This window comes from Dreissena polymorpha, chromosome 8 (genome assembly GCF_020536995.1).
Source record: "Dreissena polymorpha isolate Duluth1 chromosome 8, UMN_Dpol_1.0, whole genome shotgun sequence".
NCBI classification, from domain to species: Eukaryota; Metazoa; Mollusca; class Bivalvia; order Myida; family Dreissenidae; genus Dreissena; species Dreissena polymorpha.
In genome coordinates, this window is record NC_068362.1 from 26,959,549 (window position 1) to 26,969,128 (window position 9,580).

Below are 9,580 nucleotides of genomic sequence, written 5' to 3' on the forward strand. Positions count from 1 at the left end.
ATGTTCTTGTGTTTTTAGTAATGTATACCAGTTACTGTGCACACAATTTTATACCGTTATCGTTGTTAAATACAACATGTTTGTACTGCATATAGATAACTTCAACATGAACAAAGATTAATCAAATATATTACATCCTGTTTAATTCACAGTTTAACGTTCATACGCATAATGATACTTCTTAAATAAAAATAGATTAAGAGACACTGTTTGGTACTTATTTACAATTTTTGTAAAATGTTGGGCTTGAAATTTTAAAAGATAATAAACAAGTGATGTGTTCGTCAGAAACACAATGCCCCCTTTTGCGCTACTTTGATTTTTTTTTTTACCTTTGACCTTAAAGGATGACCTTGACCTTGAACTTCCACCACTCAAAATGTGCAGCTTCATAAGAACGCCGCTTTGAAAAAAAAATATTTTTTACCTTGAAGGATGACCTTGACCTTTAAATTCCACCACTCAAAATGTGCAGCTTCATGAGAAGGCCGCTTTGAAATATATTTTTTTACATTTGACCTTGAAGGATGACCTTGACCTTAACCTTCCACCACTCAAAATGTGCAGGTTCATGAGATACACATGCATGCCAAATATCAAGTTGCTATCTTCAGTATTGAAAAAGTTATGGCCAATCTTAAAGTTTTTTTCGGACGGACGGACAGACTGACTGACATTTATTTTTACCTTTGACCTTGAAGGATGACCTTGACCTTGAACTTCCACCACTCAAAATGTGAAGCTTCATGAGATACACATGCATGCCAAATATCAAGTTGCTATCTTCAATATTGAAAATGTTATGGCCACTCTTAAAGTTTTTTTCGGACGAACGGACAGACTGACTGACATTTTTTTTTACCTTTGACCTTGAAGGATGACCTTGACCTTGAATTTCTACCACTCAAAATGTGCAGCTTCATGAGATACGCATGCATGCCAAATATCAAGTTGCTATCTTCAATATTGAAAAAGTTATGGCCAATGTTAAAGTTTTTTTCGGATGGACGCACAGACTGACTGACTGACATACTGACTGACGGACAGTTCAGCTGCTATATGCCACCCTACCGGGGGCATGAAACATCATTGAAATATATTTAAGAACAAGAGATGTGTTCGTCAGAAACACAATGCCCCCTATTGCGCCGCTTTGAATTTTTTTTTTTACCTTTGACCTTGAAGCATGACCTTGACCTTGAACATCCACCGCTCAAAATGGGAAGCTTTATGAGAACGCCACTTTGAAATAATTTTTTTTGACCTTTGACCTTGAAGGATGACCTTGACCTTGAAGGATGACCTTGACCTTGAACTTTCCACCACTCAAAATGTGCAGCTTCATGAGAACGCCGCTTTGAAAAAAAATAAAAAAAATTTACCTTTGACCTTGAAGGATGACCTTGACCTTGATGGATGACCTTGACCTTGGACTTACTAGTGTTTTTCCCAGGCCATTTTAGCGTGGCGAAAAGCCACGCCGCCCTCCCGGATCGCCACTCTGCCCTTTTCAAAGGCAAATTTAGCCACGCGCCCTTCTTTTCAAAGGCAAATTTCGTCACGCGCCCTTATTGATAACATCTTTATTGCCTTACGATCTAACTTGGTCCGCAAAATCAGCTTCATGATTGTCTGTGACGCTCCGACTGTGCTTGATTTACTCGAGAGACGTCAACGTCTAATCGACTACATTCATCGAGTAGATTTAATCTATCAATCTCCACGCAGAGTTGTCGTTCCTTGCTGTCACATACAACTCTGCGAAAGGCTCAGCACGCCATTTGGTCTATGAAATAGATAAAACCGAACAAACGCATTCAATGTATATTTGATTGGATATTTAAGATCGCATGCATTAAATTAAGAAATATGACTTTTAAATGTACGATAAATCGTGCAAAAACTTGCGAGTTTTAAGGCAACACTTTGGAACTATTTTATTGCCCATTTACGCAGATGGAATCATTCCATGCACATCACAAATGTAAACAATTGAACATACTTTTTTATTGAGTGACGTTAGGAATTGCTTCGACGTGTGTATGTATGTTGGTTTCTTAACATAAAAAAACATATCAATTTTATATAATAATGAATTAAGACTGATACAAGATATCATGGTATGAGATGGTTTTCTTAAATGCAGTAAATGCAATGTAACCGTCGTGCAAGAGATTGTTTAGTATACTGTAACCTCAATGATGAACGCTTGGTATGATCATGACATGAATGAGACGCTTTCATAACAATAGTCCGTTCTGAGCCCAACACAGAGGTGAATGTAATGTGACCGTCGTGCAAGAGATTGTTAATCTATAACAGTGCTCGATTTATAGGTAGTCAAACTGACTGCTCCAAAGCATTAGGCTGCACACCACACTTTTTAGCCACCAATGCGAATTGGCCCCGGTCAAATTTCTAAATAAAGAGAACATTGCTCAAGTAAGCACCATTTTGAGTGTCTTAATAATAATGAATGTCAGGTTTGAGTTGTGGTGATTTTTCTTGGATGTTTGTAAGTTACCAAAACATTGGTATTTTAACTATAGCTGCATACAGGAAGTAGAATTAATGCAATTCGAAAACAGGTGTAATGCTGGCTCCGGTCAGTATTTCTGTTGGAAATTTGAAAGGGCGTACGGACATTGAACTATTACAAAAAATCTAATCCTTTGACCCCCAATTTTCTCCATTGCTGTTTAGTACTTGGTAAGTTACCAATGTAAAAACATGGTTTCCAGGCACCTTGCTTCTGCAGGAAAGTGGCAGTTTGTTGTTGAAACTGGCTTAAAAAGGCTCGGAAACACACATCATTCTGATGTTTTGATTTGAAATAATCAATACTAAAACATTTTGCCCCAACTCATTTGATTTGAATGTTACTGATTTTTCAGAAGGCACAGCCTCAACCATTCTGGCAATGTGCTTGGTTTATTTTCAGATTTGCGAGGTGACCAGTTTCCAGACATTGGTTCGCTCCTGCTTGTGTACGCGATTGGCCGAGACTAAAAAAACTGTAGTGTGCCACCTTAAGGTAAAACGACAAATTTCCAAAATGATCAAACACCCATGAAACATGCTTTTGCTTAATTATATATTCCTAAGGTTTTGTTTTTTAACAGAGTGTTTGCCCATAACACTATTGTATGACCAATACTGTTCGTAAATCAAGGGAGGTAATTCGGAATCATGTTTACTGGTTTCTGCAATTCTCAAACAGTTCTGTATGAAGAATGTGCTCAATTTGTAGCCGGTATGGACAACTTACTACTCTGTGGTGAAGAAGGGCTTTATATTCATATAATGTCAAAAATTATAGCAAACAATATAAGAATCCAATCAAAGCAATGATTCAAAATGGCCGTTTGGGCAGAATTTAGTACGGTTAAGGACCTATCGCCTGGTAACAATCTTGTTAACATTGTTTCCATGTTAACATTGTGCATGCTTTCGCATTGAAATCAGTGTGGAATGTCATTTATTTCAGGTTTTAGTCGTTTGCTTGTAAGGCAAGATAGTCCCTGGAGAAGAACTAAAATACGTCAACAGCCTTGTCAGCGGAAAGACACTCCGTTGCAGTTACTGAAGGTAAAACGACATCTTCAGTGGGCTAGGTAAATGTTGGCATGTTTGTCGGAATGTGTTTCCTGGTCTATACCGAAATGTCCTGCGTGCTTTGTTTAATCTATAACTGCGCCATAACTTACTTTTCGCCATTGTGCGCAATTCAACTGATGATATATATAAGCAAATAAAAAGTTATTGTGAAGAAGTGACTCTTGCAAGTGCCTCACATTGTTGTATGCCTTTTAACAATGATCTGAGCTTACTAGAAGTTTTACTTTTTCTGTTTCCAAGAAATATGGGTTAATATTTATCTCAGATGTCAATTTTTAGGCAATCATTAGTGTCATATCAGGGGTATTTCCTCAATATGTCAGCCCCAATTATTTATGCTATGATTGGGTTATCTCCCTTGCATGGGCCTGTTTAAGGGATTACTTCACAGGGGCCTTAAATGGTGTGTTTTTACAACAGATTAAAGGTACAAATGCTTAACTTGCCTTTCAAGATCATGCTAAGCATGCAATTTATTTATATTTTTATTACTTTAAGCAAAAACATGTGCATTTGTTGTGAGAGCTGTAAAAATCTAAGCAATGCCAAGTATTTATTGGCCCAAAACTGCGTGTTTTTGTGTTGCTTCTTTGATAAAGTTATGATTTAAAGGCTGACCAAGTCACCTGCACTACCATTTGTCATCTCAATGTGATTAAGACTTCATTTAATTGTTGCAATATGTTTCTGTGAGGTAGCTTTTCACTACCATGACTTCTACAATGACCCTGAAAATGGCATAGAAAAAAAAGGGAAAACAGGGGTCGGATTAAACGCTTTATAAATAACAAACAAGCCTTCAGACTTGGTCAAAAATGTATTATATTTGCTTGTTTTTGTCCAAATTTCAAGAAAACAAGTCCATATTTTGCAGTTCTAAGACTTTGCTGGCCCTTAAGGCTGCACACCACACTTTTTAGCCACCAATGCGAATTGGCCCCGGTCAAATTTCTAAATAAAGAGAACATTGCTCAAGTAAGCACCATTTTGAGTGTCTTAATAATAATGAATGTCAGGTTTGAGTTGTGGTGATTTTTCTTGGATGTTTGTAAGTTACCAAAACATTGGTATTTTAACTATAGCTGCATACAGGAAGTAGAATTAATGCAATTCGAAAACAGGTGTAATGCTGGCTCCGGTCAGTATTTCTGTTGGAAATTTGAAAGGGCGTACGGACATTGAACTATTACAAAAAATCTAATCCTTTGACCCCCAATTTTCTCCATTGCTGTTTAGTACTTGGTAAGTTACTAATGTAAAAACATGGTTTCCAGGCACCTTGCTTCTGCAGGAAAGTGGCAGTTTGTTGTTGAAACTGGCTTAAAAAGGCTCGGAAACACACATCATTCTGATGTTTTGATTTGAAATAATCAATACTAAAACATTTTGCCCCAACTCATTTGATTTGAATGTTACTGATTTTTCAGAAGGCACAGCCTCAACCATTCTGGCAATGTGCTTGGTTTATTTTCAGATTTGCGAGGTGACCAGTTTCCAGACATTGGTTCGCTCCTGCTTGTGTACGCGATTGGCCGAGACTAAAAAAACTGTAGTGTGCCACCTTAGTCATGCGTGAATAACCCCGTGTCAGTAACAATCGATAATGCCGGAGGCTATGTTATACCAAGCGCACTTTTCGGTCGGCAATGTGTACTCCTCCACGATAAGAGCATTACTTCGGAGACTTTTGATGAAAAACGCGATGTTATTCTCGTGGCAATTGTGCATTGCATGCATTATTCAGTTATATCAAAACATATATTTTTACGCATAATTACATTTAAAATCACAAACAAATTTATTCTTTATCGTTTTTGTCTTTTAGATAATTAGATCTAATTATTAAAATAATTACTGAGACGTATACTAATTTAACAAAATGCGAATCGCGTATACGATTTAACGTTGCTATGCGCACCTGTCGCTTAAATCATTTGACATTTTATCAACATGGCGGACTATACAGAAATAAATTGTGACTCGGCAAAAAACGGCAAATAACGTCGTAAACGATCGAATTAACGATGGAGATTATACATTAAGAAAGAATTGATGAAATGTCTGTGATAATCAACAATGCATAACAATGTTTTAGATAGCAACAACATTATTTATTTATTTGTAATCTACTCGATGGATGTATGTCACGGAAACGAGTGTTTGCATATTGTTAGCGATCAATTTACTCGCAATGTTATTTTAAACATCTGTCAAGATTATTGTTAGAAAATGGGATAAGACAAACATGGTTTCATTTATATGTTAGTGGATCTGTGTATAATCAGATTCATATGCATATATTGCTTTATTATGTTTGTCGTGCTGAACAGTTTATTGAAACAGCATGGAACTTAAATGTACATTGCAAGGTAAATATATTAATATAAATCATAGTTAGTTAAATACATCTATTACCAATAAATGTGCTTGTTTATATGTTATTTTTTCCACAACTGCTTCTGATGCGATTACATCTTTCCCCGTAATTCAGGTATTCCGGGAACGTTTTTGCCCTTTTTTGCCTAAACTGCGCACTAAAATGCCCTTTTTGAAAGTAATGCGCCATGCCCCTTTGCCCTCCTGGGAAAAACACTACTTACACCACTCAAAATGTGCAGCTTCATGATAATGCCGCTTTGATTTTTTTTTACCTTTGACCTTGAAGGATGACCTTGACCTTGAATTTCCAACACTCAAAATGTGCAGCTCCATGAGATACACATGCATGCCAAATATCAAGTTGCTATCTTCAATATAGAAAAAGTTATGGCCAATGTTAAAGTTTTCGGACGGACAGACGCCATATATTTGACATTTGACCTTGAAGGATGACCTTGACCTTCCAACACTCAAAATGTTCAGCTCCATGAGATATACATGCATGCCAAAAATAAAGTTGCTATCTTCAAAAGTGAAAAAGTGTCCAATGTTAAAGTTTTTGGACGGACGGACATACGCCATATATTAGACATTTGACCTTGAATGATGACCTTGACCTTCACCTTTCACCACTCAAAATGTGCAGCTCCGTGAGATGCACATGCATGCCAAATATCAAGTTTCTATCTTTAATATTGAAAAAGTTATGGCCAATGTTTAAGTTTTCGGACGGACAGACCCCACAAATTTGACATTTGACCTTGAAGATTGACCTTGACCTTGACCTTTCACCACTCAAAATGTGCAGCTCCATGAGATACACATGCATGCCAGATATCAAGTTGCTATCTTCAATAGTGAATAAAGTTATGGCCAATGTTAAAGTTCTTTCGGACGGACGGACAGACTGACTGACATACTGACCTACTAACATACTGACATACTGACATACTGACACACTGACATACTGACATACTGACGGACAGTTCAACTGCTATATGCCACCCTACCGGGGGCATAAAAACTATTTGTTTGATACTACGCATTTATGCAATCTCAATAGAATTTTGTTTTTAAACAAAGAAACAACAAAACATTGAAAACTATTTTTTCGATTTTTGTAAAAATGGTAAGCTTGACATTTTAAAAAAGAAGAAAAAAATATTTTTTTAAATAATTAAGCGTTTTCGCTATCTTTATATGATTTTTTAAATCAAAAACAAGAGATGTGTTTGTCAGAAAAACAACGCCCCCTATTTCGCCGCTTTGAAGCCATAAATTTTACCTTTGACATTGAAGGATGACCTTGACCTTTCACCACTCAAAATGTGCAGCTCCATGAGATACACATGCATGCCAAATGTAAAGTTGCTATCTTCAATATTGCAAAAGCTATGACCAAGGTTAAAGTTTTGACGCCGCTTTGAAGCCATATATTTGACCTTTGCCAAGTTGCTATCTTCAATTTTGCAAAAGTTATTCAATATTGAAAAATTTAACCAAGGTTCACGTTTCCCACATGATGACGGACAGACAGACAGACAGGCCAAAAACAATATACCTCGATCATTTGATCCGGGGGCATAAAAAACCCGACAACTAGGTTTTCGCTTTTTGTTAAAATGTTGAGCTTGACATTTTAAAGGGAGAAATAGTCGTTTAATACTAATTTAGCTGTTATGTTATTTTAATAGGATTTTTTTTAAACACCAAAACAACAAAAACACTCTAAATGTTATAATTAAATATCGAAATATCTCGTAAATGTAAAAAATAAAACATTGTTAACGGTCGAGGCATTTAACCGCTTGTCTATAGTCGTGTTTGCAACAAGCAAGAAACAAACGTAACGATACCGTTGATCCAAACGGGTTTGTTGTACCAAAGTATCATCAATTCGGATCTCAACACCGATGGCGATTCCGAGGTTACGTTGTAGTCATGACGAGGTGTCAGAGACACGTTGGATAACACGTTGCTGTCATTAAGCGGTATGAGAGACATGTTCATCCACTGATTTCTAATGATTGTCCGTGCACTCTGTTTGTAAACGATGCAGAAACACATAAGCAGAAGTAGCAGAACAATACCATGTTTTCGCTTCGTTATACGATCAATGTTTTGGAGCTGCATTAGCTTCAGCATTGTTGTTATCTCACAACCAATTTTTTAAGCTTCAAATTTCTTTAGTTATTTATTTAAAATAAATCCGCTTCAATACTGTGAATTCGTGTTCATTAATAGTTTCAATTTAAATCGTTACTAAAATGACATGTCCGTTGAACAAAAATTGCTGTTTTATAACCAAACAACTGTGATCGACTCGATGCACGAGGAAATCAACCCTTAGCCTTCAAATACAAAAATAAAATGACAGTATAGTTACGAAGAAAGTTAAAGCGATAAAAACATGCGATGGCCGATGCATCTAAAAGAAAACACAGCTCCAACAGCAGTGAGTTAGATATAAGCTTAACATCAACTCAAGACACTGACATACAGGATAATAAAATGAAACAGTAAAAGAAGAAAGGAAAACAAAATTCAAATCATAACACGATAAGCGAAATACTTGACACTGAAATAATAGAAACTGACAAAGTACAAGTTTACGAAATGGCCTGCATAAAAAAGGCCCTAGCGGACATACATACAAGCTTTAAACTAATGATAGTAGAAATAATTAATCAAACAAAAAACGAGTGCCTGATATCGGTCGAAAATAAAATCGAAATTCTTGAAGGTAAATTATTTTAAAAGGAAAAAGAAAATGACAAACTAAAAGAAAAAGTCACGCTGCTAGAAAAACAAGTTGAGCAAAACCATGAACAAGCCAAACAAAATGCAATTAGCATTCAAGAATATGTTGATTATCATTCTGGGAAACTCAATTCCACAGAACAATACAGCCGACGAAATAATGTCAGTATATTCGGTATCCCGGAAGAGCCAAAATCAACACAAAGTGGTCAAACATCGAGCGAATCGGCTGAAATTACAACACAAAAAGTATAAGTACAACTAAACCTAAAAATCAAAGGGCTAAATCTTCAAGTCGGCGACAGTGATATCTCGTATCGTTTAGGCAAGGTCAAGGACGGATTTCAAGGCCGATTATTGCCAAATTTTTGTCGAGACAGAAACGGAACTTCGTTATGAACAACAGGAAGCAGTTTAAAGGATCAAATATTTACATTTATGAAGACCTTACAAGCATCAATCAAAAGGTTCTTATGACAATAAAAAGGACATTGCCTGAAAACGAATCTGTTTGGTCGTGGGAAGGACACTTATTTCATAAATCAACGAATCAACGAAGGGTGTAGTCCGGCCAATCGCATACGACGAGTGCAAGCATTGGATTGGGGCAGACTGGACGAAGCTGATCTACAGGTTTTATAGCATACAATAGACAACCTTTTCTTTTATTGAACACTATCTTACGAACGCTTACGTAAAAACATGGTCCCTCGTAAAACCTGTATCGACACAGTGTTTTCTTTAGCCCTGGATGTCAATGATTGCTTTCCAAACTTTATTTTGCTACTCCACGTTGTTGTGTAGTTGTTCTCTTTTTTCTTCA

The 9,580-nt window shown here is 36.5% G+C and overlaps 1 protein-coding gene and 1 long non-coding RNA gene across 3 annotated transcripts in view; one reads left to right on the forward strand and one right to left on the reverse strand.

The window, feature by feature from the left end:
- LOC127841082 (alpha-(1,3)-fucosyltransferase C-like) overlaps positions 1-8,308 on the reverse strand; it is a 29,596-nt gene extending 21,288 nt beyond the window's left edge. Inside the window, exons 1-2 of one of the 2 annotated variants that reach the window (XM_052369634.1) lie at positions 7,854-8,308; positions 1,596-1,786 (exon numbers count right to left, since the gene is read on the reverse strand). The gene's annotated coding sequence lies outside the window, so the exon portion shown is untranslated. The remainder of the gene's footprint in view (positions 1-1,595; positions 1,787-7,853) is intronic. The other variant, XM_052369632.1, reaches the window with a different exon arrangement.
- LOC127841091 (uncharacterized) lies at positions 2,893-5,185 on the forward strand. The gene is made up of 3 exons (XR_008030703.1): positions 2,893-3,034; positions 3,488-3,588; positions 5,093-5,185. It is a non-coding gene; the product is annotated as an uncharacterized LOC127841091 (long non-coding RNA).
- Positions 8,309-9,580: the final 1,272 nt, after the last annotated feature.